General features: G+C 35.7%; 1 pseudogene; it reads right to left on the bottom strand.

The window, feature by feature from the left end:
- Positions 1-3,308: 3,308 nt before the first annotated feature.
- Positions 3,309-4,485, bottom strand: LOC110223046 (pre-mRNA-splicing factor RBM22 pseudogene; annotated as a pseudogene).
- Between the last annotated feature and the right edge of the window lie 12,322 nt (positions 4,486-16,807).

Genomic DNA, 16,807 nt, shown 5'->3' with positions numbered 1-16,807 from the left:
CATATGATGATTATTTAAAGAAACTGGGGGTGTTTAACCTGAAGAAGCCTGAAGAAGAGGAGACTGGAAGGGTGGGGAAGGAGGGCATGAAAGCAAGAATTTAAAGGACTATCATATGGATGGATTAGACTTATTCTTTTTGTAGGAAGATGTAAGGAAGCCAACAGGCTTAATGTCTGGCAAAGACTTCCTAACAATCAGAGCTGTCCAAAGCAACATAGGTTACCACAAGAAATAGTGGTTTCCTCTTCCTTAGAGGTCTTCAAGCAGAGAACGGATGACCATTTTATACTTGTGTGTATGCATATACATTCTATGTATATAATTCATTTATTATAACTATAGCTCTATAATCATAATGAAGATTCCTTTCAGGTATGGGATGGGCTAGATAGTTACAAAGCCTTTCCACTTCTCAGATTCTGTAAGTTCACCCCTCTTCCCACAGCAAGAACACTTTTTGGCTCTCCTAGTCATTAGTACCCTCCACCCAAAAAGTACTTTATATTTATTTTGTAAAAAAGTTCTATTTATCTATCACTCTGTTGCATCCTTTTAGTCCAGGATACTAACAGTCAGTCTAGTCAGGCCTATAAACTCCTCAGATTAATGATTTTAAGTTATTGAAGAAAATGCCATATTTCATTTAGAGTTTAGGGAAAATGAAGATATTATTTTTCCCAATCCAAGTTCAAGAACTCACTGAAATCTAGCCACAGAAACCTTAGGGGTCAGTGGACCCCAGATGAAAAACCCTGCTCTGGTAGAATGTAAATTCCCTGAATGTGAGGATTGGTTGGTTTTGTCTTTGTATGCCCAACACTTAGTAGAGTGTCTGGCACACAGAAGGTGCTTAATAAATGCTTATTGAATTGAAATGAACTACATCACACTGTTTCCCATAAAATGAACGTGTTCATTACATTAGTTTTCTCATTCAACATACTTTTATTCAACAAACAATATTAGTCTGCCTAGACTTGACAAAAATCCTCCATTTTATATACCTTAAAGTATAATGATATTTGTTTAAACTTTGCTTAAAAAAATCAATTTGTAATGAATTACAATGAATATTAATATTCAATGATAGGTCTAGAACCTGAAAAAAGTGAAGTTCAGAAACTATAGCTTGTTAAGGGTTTTTTTTTAAACTATTGTCAAAGTTTTATACTGCCATGGTGAAATAGGTAAAATTAAAATTTGTAATGCTGCATAATAATTTGATTTAAATGTTTTAAAATTTCTATATAAAAGCTGTTCTCATATTTTCCTAAGGCAATTGCTTAAATTACTCGTTTTCAACCTGGCCTTTGTAAGAGTGTAAAAGTTTCATTTTGTTTTGTTTGGCTTCGACATGAGAGTCGCATTGCTTAGCCATATGGGAGGCCTGAAAGTTTGCCTCAGGGCTGACAAGATGTACATTTAGAGCTGAATGGAAAACACACACACACACACACACACACACACACACACACACACACACACAGAGTGATTTGAAAACACCAGTTCTTCAACTTTTATTAGCTGGGTGTACCAGAAACCAGTTTTTACAAAAAGCCAACTTAAGCACAGTTGAGATCCTTTTAAATAATTTAATATTATCTAATTTGAGGACAAAGATAATTAAAGGCAACTTGAGTTTAATAGTGGTAGCTAGCAATACTGACTTTTATGCTTTTCAAAAATGTCAGTCACTTTCACAAGAATCAAACAACAATCTTATGAACTGATATCATAAAACTGCACAAAATTTCCGTTTGAACTCACATTAAGCCCAGAAACATTGAATGGATAAAGATGTCAGAGCTCTTGCTCAGTAGACACGAGTTAAAGTAAAGCTGAGAGACCTCCAGCAAGTCATTCAGCCTCTCTGTGAATCAGTTTCCTCATCTAAGTTCCTTCAATCAATTAACTATAATTTTGTGATCCTCCAAAACACAGCATTATGAAAAGTGTCATTTTCATTTTCTAGGAAAGAAACAAGTTTTAGACTATAACTTCTTCTTCATGAAAATTCAACAACTTCCTCACTAAATATTTGCTCAAAATATTCCCACATCTGAAATGACCTAATGAATGAATACCCTAATTGCTTAGAGATTTTGGCTGAATGTGTAATCTAGTGTGGCTATGTCTTTTTATCCTATCTGATTCTTATCCTCAGCCTTCTGTAAATCTACTGTATTTCTTTTCTCTTTTTTTTGGGGGGTGAGGCAATCAAGGTTAAGTGACTTGCCCAGGGTCACACAGCTAGTAAGTGTCTGAGGTCATATTTGAACTCAGGTCCTCCTGACTGCAGGGCTAGTGCTCTATCCACTGCACCATCTAGCTGCCCCTACTGTAGCTCTTTTACTATCTCAAGGGTGTCAAGGTAGACCTTTATCTTTCCCATCAGTAGCTTGATGCATCACAAACCCACTTCCTTTTCTGGTCATCTGTGTGATTGATCATGGCTTTTCTTCAATTTCTTATGTGCCTAGTAACACCCACTGTGGATCTTTCTGCTGTTCTTTGGGTCACCTGCAATTTTGATTCTTCTGAGATCATGGTGTTCCATGACTTACAGCCATCAGAGGGAGAATATTGGTGCAAAAGAGAATATTGCTTTTGGAAGAAATAGGCAGCAAACACAATACAAGGTGTGTCTATTTCACAGTTAGAAAGGTTAACATCTCCCTCATGAGAGGAGGCATGCAGGCCCCACAGTTTTGTGAAAGGATCAGTTCAGAGGATGAATTATAAGCAGAGCTTTCTTATGACTGGATCAAAGTTTGTTTTGTTTTGTTTCAGAAGTACCTTTAGCAAAAGAAGAGTAAGAGAGGAAAGTAACTATCTAGAGGTGTCTGATTTTCAAAGTGATGATAGGGAAATCATACTGAATGACTCTCCCTAATGACTGGTACTAGCAAAAAGAATTATTTAAAAGATATTGTCAAATGTTTGCTATCACCCCAGGTCAAAGTTTGTTAAACCCCGAACACACAAAGAAATACATGCAGTTAGAATTACAACTCTCCTAAAGGTTCCCAGAACCTTCACACTCTCCCTGACCCTCTTTCTTCCCGCATGGATAAGAAGCAAAAGACATTGTTACACTAATGACCAGATTTGTTGATATCAGTTTAACAGGGCTCCTCCATCTGCCCTGTACTTGGGAATTCAGCTCTAGCTTTCTGTTTGCCCATGTTCTTAGCATCTTATATGCTGTCATGGAAATTTACAAAGAAAAAGTGTTTATTCCAAGATTTAGTTATTACATTTCTAAAGGACCTTTCTCCTTAGAGCCCAACCACTGTACCAGAATGTTAAGGACTGTATTGCCTTCCTGCATAAGCCCCCATTCTCTGGGGATCCTGAGAAGGATAGTGGATGGGTCCTAGAACTTGCATTAAGGAGGTGATGGTCCCATTGGGTGAAACATGTGTGGTCCAAAACTTGGTGGGGATGGAGGGGATGGAGCAATAATAACCACTGCTGAAGGACCATCGGGAGGGAGATTAAAATAATTGGCAGAAGCGTCTTCTTCAGCTGCTGGAGGAAGAGGAAGAGCTCTAGGACAGACTCCAGCTTAATTCCAGAATCCATAGTTCCTTCTTTTTCTTCCTCTCTAGCTGCCTGGGATCTTCCCTATTTCACATTAAGCCTACACCCATTCACAATCAGTTTGTGGAAGGACTCATCTGCAACTTGCCTTATAGCAAACTGGACAGTTGTTATCATTCAGATCTCACCAAACTGGTCAAAGTGATTTCTGAGATCCCTCTCACTGATTGTAGCACCCAGGCCACCAACATATAGCTCGGTAATGGTCTTCTCATCTGATAGGTCCAGACGAGGCATTGTTGAAGCTTTTTTTAGAAGCTTATCTGCTAGAGCATCATCAGTTACATAACAGCAATCTTTGATGTTCTCATCAGTTAGGGGATTATCAGGGTCCGTCGGCTTCTCCTGTCTATCTGGATACTTCTTTTACATTCTCCTTTCATCCAGAAGGAAAAAATGTGAAGATGATTCTATTTGTAGCAAGTAGTGGTCTGACCCAATTTGAGCAGCATGTCACCGGTAGCTTTCGTGTTCCCAAGAACACCAACTGGTCAAGTTCCATCAGAATTAGAAACCTCTTGCTCAACATTCTGGGGATAGTTCTTTGTTCATATCAGACTTAGGCATGTTATGTTTAAAGAATAGTCCTGCATCATGGACCTGAATAGGTAAGCCATTTTCTAGGTCCAAAAGGCAAATCAAACAAACATTTTTTTTTAGTTTGTTGCAGGCTTGACACACTTCAGTCTTCTTAAAACACATGTGAACACTGGGCCACCAATGGAACACTGTGAACAGCCTGGCACAAATTTTGCATTCTTTTCTATGCTATTCTTTGGTCATCTGGATGTAGGGATCTTCTCCAAGGCACATCTGACACAGAATAGAGAAGTCCACAGGCTCTCAGTTCTGTCTGTGGGAGCCCAGAGACATCGCCATCTTGGAAATGCTGGCAGCCATAACGTCCACTCTCACGTGTGTCATCCTGGCAGATATTTCATTGGGTTTATTGTTGTTGTTGTTGTTGTAGCTCAGTCATTCAGTTGTGTCCAGCTCTTCATGAGCTCATGGGCCTTACTTTCCATGGGGTTTTCTTGGCAAAGATATTGGACTGGTTTGACATTTCCATCTCTAGTGGATTAAGGTAAACAGAGGTTGTATGACTTGCCCAGGGTCATACAGCTAGTGTCAGAGGCCAGATTTAAACTCAGGTCTTTCTGACTCTGGGCCCAGTGCTTTATCCACTTTGCCATCTAGCTTCCCAATAGACTTATTACTTAGCATAAATTATTTTTCCATAGCATATTATAACATTATGACTAGTAGTATCACCAAACTTATCATAAACCAATTAACCAATTTCACACATAAGACGATTTACTGACATTCCTTAAGAACTCATCTCATATTTCATGTCACTCATGTAATAAGTTTATACTTTTCTAAAAGGAACAAATGAAATAAAGAATAAAGGATATCAAAGACGCAGCATAGCATAGGAGGTAGAAAGCCAGCCTTAGCATCAGGAAGACCTGGGATCAAGCCCCCCTCTGTCAAAGACTGGCCACGTGACCTTGGGCAGCTCACATAACTTAACATTGCCTCTCTAAGACTGTAAGTTGCAGAGAGGTTATTGATCTCAATTTATAAAGGGTATTTCTTCAACTGGGAGTTCCTTAAGGCTGTCATGAGAGAGATATATGAACAGCAAGGAAGGCATGCTGGTCATATAGAAAGAGTAAGGAATAAATAACTATTGACTGCATTCTCCACTGCATATCCATGAAAAGTCAGGTGATCTAAGGAAGGCCTCCAGCACATTGATTGTATCTGCTGTGGAATATTGATGGTCAGACATGGGGTAAGCATCATAAAGTATGAGAAAACATGAATGGGTTAAAATTTGGAACAGAGAAGAGAGTAACCAAAAAATCTCGATATAAAGATCTCAACAAATTGGAAAACACTGTAGAAATGTTATCTACTGCAGATCTGTGAGGTCATATGGCATTAATTCCAGATTCTCAGAGCTGAAACATGGGTCAAAGATGATCCCATTTGAATAGCCCTTGGTTAGATGAAGGCAGCCTGACCTTTCAATTGCCTCCATCCACTTTAGGCTTGGTCATAGCTTCCTTAATATAAATAATATATTTCATAACCCTTTGAGATTATTATTTTTTCTTTTTTTCCTCTTGCAATTAGAACTGTACTTTTCCAAGATAGCCATTGTGATGTGTCTGTTGTATGTGAGGGAAGCTGCAATTCATTTGTCCTGGGAAAAGGTCAAGAGGCAATAGAAGTTTTACAGTCATGGAAAGTCAGCCTGACGGCTTGTGCTGATGGGAACCCCTCTGACCTGCTCCATGGCAAGAGTCCAAAAGGGCATGTAATCCTTTTTTAATGTGTGTTTTTACAGATGAATCACCAAGTTGCTGATCACTGTGAGTTGTACTGGGACATGTAGAGTCAGGTATTGTTCAGTGTTCCACTGCACAGATATCTCTGTTCTATTCTTGATCCTCTGACTTAAGGGAACTAATTATAACACCAGTTCATCCAGGAAACTGGGTATTAATCTCGTTCTGTGTTTTAAGGTCCAAAGACTAATTCAAAATATTTGGGATATCTTGTTTGACCCTATTCCTGATGGTATGACTTTTTTTAAAGAAAAACTAAAATACATCAAGACTTCATACACTGCAGTTTCCAAAACACAAGGAAACTTGAAATCACAGAAAAATACTTTTGAGTGTGTATTGATCAGGAAAAGCATAGGCAAGACAGAAATGCTTATTTGACATAGGAACATGAATGTGCAGAGTTGCTCATGGATAGATTACATTTTAGACTTCATAAAAATATGGCTCATGAGTTTGAGTACACTAGTGCTCTTCTTTCTTATTATTTCCTCATCCTTATTCTATAGCTGCTATTTGCTTTTCACTGGGCCTTCAACTATTAGCAGAACTTTATTTTGTTTTGTTGGAGAATGATGTGAGGCTCTATAAGCTAAAGGGTGGTATAGGTGGAGTGTTCAGACAGAGACACCATGTTCCCACAGTGCTTGGGGCTGAAGGAGGCTCACTCATTGGAGAAAATCTTCTGTGAACTACATCTCTCAGAAGCCTGTTTGTGGATTCTGAACTATGGCAACAACTCCCATCATGCACTCTGATTTGATGAAGATCCTTATGGTACCTGCAGTTCAGGTCTTCGGGATCAAATAAGAAGGACTAAAGAATGGGATAAGAAAAAAAAATGGCAGCTCTATCTAGGCCAGGCCAGATGGCAGAAGCTCCTGCAGTGCCAAGAGAAGTCAGAACACTAGACTTTAGCCACTGCCTGGAGACAAGGTAACAATGATTGCAATACTTTTCTCTAATTGTCAAGCTGAGAGGGCTATAACTCCAAGCCCTAGGGCACTGAGAGGTTAAGTTACTGGCCCAGTGTCTCTCAGTCAGTATGGATCAGGGGTGGGACTTGAATCTGGTTCTTTCTTACTCTTTCTTACCAATTCTGTGCTCACCATGCCATATTGCCTTCTCCTTATAACCATGGGAATAGAAAGTCTTTATTCCAGAAAGTCTGACTTTTATTACTCTAAGTGCAAGGAAGTAGCACAGTACGATGCAAGCACCAAATTTGCAGGTTCATATTTGGTGTCACAAGACCTAACCAGAACCAGCTTCCCTATTTATTATCTATGTGACCATGAGGGAGTGACTTAACCTCTTGGGCCTGTATCTTCATCTGTAAAATGACAAAGTTCTAAGTTCTCTTCCCCCTCTAGATCTGGGATCTTATGATCTTGAATCTGGTTCATCAGCTTACACTAGACAGGGGTGGGAAGTCTTGAGGACTACTAAGTTGGTTTGCCTTTGGGGCTCATTCAATTCCTTTTATCCAAGAATGTTGAGTTCCTCAACTAAAAAGGAGGAATTTCCCCCTTTTGACAGGGTGAGGAAAGCAGGTTAGCAGAGGTAGAGGCCTGAAAGTCACTGATCTAGCTCACTGGCACAGGGTCAGGCACACAATATGGCTCTGTCATACCTGGCATGAAGTGATCCTTGCGACTTAATTGACCACAGCTTCACGCTAATGTTTGCTTTAGGTAATAAATAAATACACGTTGCCATCTCACACCTGGAAGTGCCAGAAATCAGTATTTGGCGTATGGGGAGAGATTGCAGTGATACAAGGAGACGGTGCCAATACTAGACTTGTGACAAAGTCTTTGTGACAGCAAAGGTGGGAATGTCACTCATACTTTTGCCAGGACACAGATATTGCCCAAAGCAGAGATGCTAATGAAGGCATTAGAACAGAATGGCCATAAAACCAATTGAATAAGGGAATTGTAAAAAGAGATAACAGTCCCAGCTTATTTCACAGACTTCATGGTTAGTATCACTAATAAAAGTGATTGTAAATCAATTCACACTTATAAAAGTGCTATAAACATGTGTCTTAACACTAATAATGATGCTTATTACTAATTACTAATAATTAATTTATTTTTTCACAATTAATCCAGGGATACTACAGATTTCTTTATACAGCTGGGCCCTTATAGACTACATTAAAGCTTTCTGTTTTTTTAAATGAACTGAAGAACATTTTATATATGGAAAAAAAGATTCACAGATAAAACATGAACTTTAGGTATAGTAATGATAACACAGCCTACTTAGTCTGGCTTATTGAATAATACTCTCCTTCACACATTCAAGTAAGTCAAACTGGCTTGCTTGCTATTTGTCATAGATGACATCCCATCTCCCACATATGCCATTGCACATTTTGTCCCCCATGCCTGCAATTCAATCCTTCCCCTCCTCTGCTCTCTAAAATCTTTAGCTTCTTTCAAGGCTCAGCACAAGTACCACATTCTGCTTGAAGGTTTTCACTGGCTCGTCCCCTCCCCCAACTGTTAGTGTCTCCCCCAGAACTATGTATTTACTTTGTATGTAAAATACTTTGTGTTTATTTTGAGTTTACTTGGTCTTTACACGGCTCTGTTTATGTTGTTTCTCCACAATGGAATATAAAGCATGGGTCTTTGGATTTCTCAAACACTAGATTTCAATGGTCAGTACTACTGTATGTTGTGTACTTAATCTATTCCACTGATCTAGCACTCTACTTCTTAGCCAGTATCAGATTGTTTTGATGATTATCACTTTATGATACAGTTTGAGATCTGGTACAGCTCGGCCACCTTCCTTCATATTTTTAAAAAAATCAATTCCCTTGATATTCTTGACCTTTTGTTCTTCCAGATGAATTTTGTTATGATTTTTTCAGGTTCAATAAAATAATTTTTGGTTGTTTGATTGTTATGGCACTTAATAAGTAAATTAATTTAGATAGAATTGTCATTTTTATTATATTGGCTTGGCCTACCCATGACCAATTAATATTTTTCCAGCTGTTTAGATCTGACTTTATTTATGTGAAAAGTGTTTTATAATTGTGTTCATATAGTTCCTGAGTTAGTCGTGGTAGGTAGGCTTCCAACTATTTTTCCAACTACAATTATTTTAAATGGAATTTTTATTTCTATCTCTTACTGCTATATTTTGTTGGTAATATACAGTAATGAGGATTATTTATGTGAGCTTGTTTTATATCCTGCAACTTTGCTGAATGTGTTAAATATTTCAACTGGTTTTTAGTCGATTTTCTAGGATTCTCTAAGTATACCATCATATCATCTTCAAAGAGCGATAGTTTTGTTTCCTCATTGCCAAGTCTAATTCCTTCAATTTCTCTTTCTCTTTTTACTGTATTAGCTAACATTTCTAGTAGAATATTGAATAATAGTGGTGATATTGGACATCTTTGCTTCACCTCCCATTGTATTGGGAAGGCTTATAGTTATCCCCATTATAGATATTGCTTCCTTTTGGTTTGATATAGATACTACTTATCATTTTAAGGAAGGCTCCATTTATTTCTATTCTCTCTAGTGTTTTTAATAGGCATGGGCACTATGTTTTGTCAAAAGCTTTTTTTTTCATCTATTGAGATAATCATATGATTTCTGTTGGTTTTATTATTGATACAGTCAATTATGCTGATAGTTTTCCTAATACTGAACCAGCCCTGAATTCCTGGTATAAATCCCTTCTAGTCACAGCATATGATCTTAGTTAAATATTGCTGTGATCTCCTTGGTAGTATTTTCCTTAAAAATTTTGCATCAATATTCATTAGGAAAATTGGTCTATAGTTTTCTTTCTCTGTTTTTTTTCCCTTTTCTTGTTTAAATATCAGCACCATATTTGTGTCCAAAAGGAATTTGATAGGACTTCTTCTTTGCCTATTTTTCCAAATAGTTTATGTAGTGTTGGAATTAATTGTTCTTTAAATGATTTGGTAGAACTCATTTGAGAATCTATATGGCCCTGGAGATTTTTTCTTAGGGAATTGTTCAATTTCTTTTTCTAAAATGGGGTCATTTAAAGTATTTTGTTTCCTCTTTTGTTAATCGGGGCACTTTATATTTTTGTAAATATTCATTCATTTCTCTTAAATTGTCAGATTTATTGGCATATAAATGGGCAAAATAGCTCCTAATAATTGTTTTAATTTCCTCTTCATTAGTGGTGAATTCACCCTTTTCATTTTTGATACCAGTAATTTGGTTTTCTTCTTTATTTTTCTCTTTAAATATTAAATATTTATCTATTTTACTAGGGTTTTTTTTTCATAAAACCAGCTCCTAGTTTAGTTACTTTAGTTCAATTGTTTTCTTACTTTCAATTTTATTAATCTCTCTACAATATATTTTTTAAATCTGGTAACTTTTTCAGATAGAAACCCATTACCTTGCCCCTCAGTGAGTTATTAGGCCAAAACACTGCCTCAGAGTTAAATCTCCAAGAAATAGAAAGAAAATTAGGAAAACTAAATTGCAGGTAATTAAACCAGGGAGCCAGTTCAACTATAGCTATTTTTCAATTAAAGACCTGCTAAACATCAGCCTATGGAGATCAGGAGTAGTCCTTCCTCAGTTTTTTTTTTGTTGTTGTTGTTGTTGTTTAGATCTGTGGGAGAATAGGAACAAGTACCATATTTTATCTATATTTAACTCCTGAGGGGCTGGCAATTTCTCTGAGATCAAAGTCTAAGCTATCTGACTCAGTAAAAATTCTAAAGGCATAGATAAAACACTTAGCATTTAATAATAATTTACATTTGTGCAACACATCATTGTCATAAAGCAATTGATAATCATTATCTCATTTGACCATTTTAATAACCCAAGATGTTGGTAGAATAAGTGACTACAAAGTCCTATTCTAATGCCTCATTGGCATATAAAGGAGCATACCTATTTCTCAGCTATGTATGGCACCACCACAAAAATTGGTCACATATAAAAAAAAACCTCAAGTTTTTTCAAGTGCAGAAAAGTACAAATATTAATTTTATCTTTTGCCATTTTAATGTAATAAAATTTTATTCACTTGTGGGCCTTTGAAGTAAAGACTAAAAATTATTTGAAAACTACATAGTTTAATTTCTTAGAATAGGCCAGTCATAGAGCAAATCATAGAAACAACAATTTCATTAAAGAGAGTAACAACAAGACAACATACCAAAATTTGGGGGATATAGTCCAAAAAGTACTTAGAGGAAAAATTAGATCTAGAAATATTTTCATCAATAAAAGAGCAAAAGAACAAATCAACTAATTGAACATGCAACTAAGAAAAAAGCAGAAAAACAACAAATTTTTAAAAATTAAAATCTAAAAAGAAATTTTAAAAATCAAAGGAGACTGACAAAATTGAAAGAAAAAGAATTGTTGAAATGATAACTAAAAACAAGAGTTGGTTTGAAAATAATTTTAAAAATACAATAAAATAGGCAAGCTAACTTGATTTTAAAAAGACCAAATTACCAATATCAAAAAACATTGGATTTTCAAAGTGGAAAAAATTGGAAAAACATTTAAAGAACAATTAATTCCAATACTACATAAAATGTTTGGGGGTTGGTAGAAGGAAGTATAAAAGAAATTTTTAACATTTCTTCTATGACACAAATATGCTTGTGATATCTAAACAAGGTAGAGTCAAAACAGAGAAAGAAAACTATAGACATATTGCTAATGAATATTGATATTAAGATGTTAAATAAAACATTAGAAGGAGACTACATAAATATATCACAAAGATTATATGTTATGACCAGACTGATTCATACTAGGAATTTTCAGGGGTGGTTCAGTGTTGAGAAAAATATAAACACAATTGATCATATTTATATGCAAAGGCAGGAAGGTAGTATACTGATTAAAGTGATGGATCTGGAATCAAGAAGACCCAAGTTTAAATTTGATCTCATCATGGGATATCTGCCCCAAGGTGCTAAATGCAAAAGAGAGATATCGTGTGTACCAGAATATTCTTTATAGTAGGGAGAAAACTTTCAAACACACTGAGGAATGTCTGAAAAAACTGGCATATATGAATTTAATGGAATATTGTGATATAAGTAAAAACAAACATGAGAAATTCATAAAAATATGAGAAATTTTATTTAAACATATGCAGAGTAAAGAAAGCAGATGCAGAAAATATAATATATACAATTACAACAATAATATAAGTGAAAATATCACTAAATGACATCATAATCCAGGTTACATAATTTGTCTAATCTTGGTTACCGAGGATGTATAATGTGCGGTTTTTCAATCTTGATAGAGAGATGGGAGTCTATAGGTACAGATTTGTACATATAGTTGTGAGTTCCAACAGGTCCAAGCATTCTGGAGAACAATTTGGAGTTATGTCCAAAAGGGCTATAAAACCCTTGACCCAAAAATACTCTTTGACCCAGCAATACCATTACTGGTCTGTATCCCAAAGAGATCAAAGCAAAAGGAAAGGGCTCTGTATTCACAAAAATATTTATAACAGCTCTTCTGGTGGTAGCAAAGAATTGGAAAATGAAGGATGCCCATCAATTGAGCATTGGCTGAAAAAAGTTGTATTATATAATTGTGATGGAATACTACTGTGCATAAGAAATGACTAGCAGGATGGTTTCAGAAAAACCTTAACTGAAAAGATTTACATGAACTGATGCAAAATGAAGTGAGCAGAACCAGGAGAACATTTTATGCACTAACAGTAATATTGTAATGATGATCAACTATAAAAGACTTAACTATTATCTGATCAATACAATGATCCAAAGGACTCATGATGAAAAATGTTATCTGCCTTCAGAAAAAGAACTGATGAAGTCTGAGATCAGATTGAAGCATAATTTTTTTCTGCTTTATTTTTCATACTTTTTTGCAACATGACTAACATGGCAATATATTTTGCATGACTAAATATCGATATATTGCTTGCCTCCTCAGTGGGTAAAGAAGGGTTAGGAGGGAGGGAGGGAGGTAAAGAATTTGGAACTCAAAAATTTTTTAAAGAATGTTAATAAATAAATAACAAATTTATGTTTAAAACCTCAAAATACCCCCAAAAAATGTGAATCACAATTACTACAATACTTTGTTTTGTTCAATTTTTTTTCTTTATTGCAAAATAGAGTTCTATTGGTTAGTTATTGGGAAGCCATTAAACATCATTAATATGTTTGTAAAACAAGAAATGAGTGTAATTACAATCAATCAACAAGTATTTATTAAGCACCTACTATGTTTCTGGAAATGTGCTTAGTTCTTGTAAAGCACGGTTTGGTTAAAATCTTAAAGCATAGTCTGGTTAGTCTGGATCTGATGCTCAATTAAGATACAGGACAGAATTACGACTAAGCATTATTTTAAAGGAAGATTATTCAAACTACAATTAGTGAAAAGAAAGGAGGAGGAAGAGATCAGACTGCTTCAGTAGTTTGCTTTCATGGCTATGGACTTGAATAAGAAGGAAGATGTCCAAGAGATATCCCAGAAGAAAAATAACTTGGAAGACCTGAAACACTATTCCTCATACATCTTAGATGGGTGCTTAATAAACATTTCTTAAATGATTCTTTGAATTAAAAAAAAATGGGTTTTACACAAGCACCAATAACTGATTGAAATAGATTTCTAGTCTTTTTTAGAGTGGATCCTTATTTATGGAAAGACTTTTTTTTTTGTTTAGTTTCACACTGAGCCACAAGATAAGATATGTTGCCAAGCAACAAGTAGAAACCTTAGCTGTTTGACTTTCCTCAAATATCAGTGGCTGAATGTCACTGAAGTGCCAGTGGGAAGTTTAGCGGAATCAAGAATCAGTAATTTGGTATACACAGTCAAAAGCTTTTAATGATGACAAACATTTTTTGATGACTCAACACTGGTGCTCTACAGTTTACAAAGTACTTTTCTCACAAGTAAGTGGTGAAAGTATCATCTTTATTTTACTTTATTTCACAGCGAGGATAAGGGACTTGTAAGTTGCTGAGCTAGATATGAAGTATGTTTTTCTGATGATGTCTCTGCTACTTGTTACTTGCGTGACTTTGGACAAGTGCCTGCACCTTCCAGGGCTTCTCTGTAAAATGAAAGAATTGGGATCTAATATTTTCTCTAATATCCTTCTTAGGTCTAAGTATCTATGACTGTGATTTCAAGTTTGTGATAACTCTACACCAAAAATAAATGCTTAAAACAAAAGCAAAATAAAAGAATTATGACAATCACTTTAAAAATAAAACCAATTTTCCTTATATTTCACCATTGACAATGTGACTATTTTATTCCTCTGAATTGATCTCTAAAGTTCCTTGCACCCTTAAGTCCTAAAATCATGTCCTTGAATTTCAGAGATACTGTAGTAAAAAGTCAGAAGCTAAATCTTTCCTAGTAGATTCTGAACCTGAAATAATGGTTTTGTTTAACTAAATTTAGCAACCAACCTTTTCTCTGCTCTTTGGCAAGGACCTTTCTTCTCTTTGCTTCTCTCCCAGTAAATTATAGATCTCAAGTAACAAGAGGGTCAAGAGATCAAATGAAAATCACACAGATAAATATGACTTCTTGTGTATGAGAAATACATCCTCCAATTAGAAATACATACCTTTTCTATTCATTTTTATACAAATGGCTATTCACATGGAAAAAAAAATGCAACAAAAGAAAGCTGGGACAAGTAATTTTATAAATGAAAAGGTAGCAAATATGGCCACCTACACCCTTCTTCTGAGAAAGAGAAAAAGCATATTTATTCTACATAATCTAATCTAAAAATACGAGAATAACACAGAACAACAGAACAACAACAGAAACAATTAAATAAAACCTACAGAACAAAGGACAAGCTTTTATCTAAATTCTTTAGCCTTTAATAAGGCAGAATGAGCAGAATTCGTGCACAAGTAAGCAAAAAACACTCGTTTTCTTCCAGCTATGTCCAAAATTTTCTCACTTTGGGCCCAATTTTCCATTTCCTTATTCTTTCTTTTCCCTTTCTTCTTCTCTCTTATCATTCTCCTTTTCTTCCTTTCTGCATTTTTATAATTCTGTTCTCTTCTGGTTCTTCCACTTGTTCAGGCACTCCCTCATCTCATGCTGGTTCACTAACCATATCGTGCTCCCTATTTGTGTTTATTCCCCAAACCTCTGTCCTAGGCCCTCTCCATGCACCTGAATGGACACACTTTAGAGTTTAGCTAATGATCTATTTATAGTTATCCCTTCCACATCGCGGGGGGGTTAAAGGAGTGGTGCTCCGACACTCTGGAAAATCCACATAAAGTTTTTTGGCCCTCCCTTTGTACCAGAGAAGAAGTCTGAGGTTTTTTTTCTTTTTCTTTTATGAGGTATCTACAGTACCTTATTGTAAAATTTGTGTTAAGTATTTGGTGGTAGGCTCTGTATTGTCTGCTGACCTTTGTGTATGATCTTCGGCTTCTGCAAAACTCCTCCAAAATTTCCATTTAATTTCTTTTACCAACCCACAATATATTGAAACCACAATGGGGAAAGTCAAGATGTGGAAGGAATAACTGTATCCAAACAGAAAATACAGATGAACAATGAGTTGGGTCCAGAGTTAAAAAGAATAATAGTAGGCTGGATTGCTTTAGGTAAATGGCAAGGTATTCAATAATAGCTAGCACTTTAAGGTTTGCAAAGTACTTCACATATTTCATCAAATTTTAACCTCACAACAACTCTGCAAGGTGGGTATATTATTGTCCCTATTTTAATGAAGAGGAAACTCCAGCAGACAGAAATTAAGTGATTTACCCAAAGTAACACATCTTCTATCTGAGGCAGGATTTGAACTCAGGTGTTCCTGACTCTATCCACTATGCCATCTATCTGCCCACCAAAGTTTCCAATAACAGCAAAGACCTAACTTTCCAATAAAAATATTTTACTGGTTTGCTATATAGCAGCAAGAACTAGAACATTTTTGCCTTGGAATTAATAAAGATGAGCATCGTACAGAGGGTGATGGCAAGGTGTTTGGTGAGGTTGAGCATCAAAACCAATGAGACACCGAAGAATAGAAGTAAAAAAAATCATCAAAGAATTGTATGACAGAAAGAAAATATGGGCTGGTCATATGGTGAGAGCAAGAGTTGGCAGATGGATGGTTAGAATGTTCCATGATTATCTTTGCAATGTCAGGAAAAAAGGAGAGAGACCTCCAGCATTTTGACTGGATTGACTGTGGTAACTTGGGGAGGGCATAGATAAGTGATGCCTGGGCTGGGTAGGGAGGAATAGTTTGTGAACCCCATCATTGGAGATCCAAATCAACAAGATCATAGGTCCATCAGGGTATTTGAACATGTGTTATTCACAATTTTTGCTAATATTAATCTAAGAACTATGATAATTTTTGTACCTAGAGATCCTTTGCTTCCTTTTTATATTATTTATAGGATAGAATCAGAGCAATGGAATCAGCAGGTTAAAGGATATGATCAGTTTTGTGACTTCTATCACATATTGCTCTATAGATTGCATCAGTCTGCTACCCCAGCAAACATCCATCAGACTGCCATTTTCTCCATATTACCAGCAATAGTATTTACTATTCAAGTGGCTTGAAAGTTATATCTTAAAGTTGTTTTGATTTGGATTACTTTATTTATTAGGAAATTCCAGAATTATTTCTAATAGTTATTAACAACTTGTATTTCGTCATTCATGAATTACCTGATCACTTCCTTTGAGGAGTTTGTGTCCTCAGTCTTATAGATATGTATCAGTTCCAAATAGATTTGGTTGTTATACCTATAATTTGTTTACTTCAAATATTTTTTCCAATCTGTTTCTTTT

This window comes from Phascolarctos cinereus, unplaced genomic scaffold (genome assembly GCF_003287225.1).
Source record: "Phascolarctos cinereus isolate Bilbo 61053 unplaced genomic scaffold, phaCin_HiC Scaffold_9;HRSCAF=440, whole genome shotgun sequence".
NCBI lineage: Eukaryota > Metazoa > Chordata > Mammalia > Diprotodontia > Phascolarctidae > Phascolarctos > Phascolarctos cinereus.
Note: the sequence above shows the minus strand (reverse complement) of the source record. Positions and strands in the feature narration are given on the sequence as shown.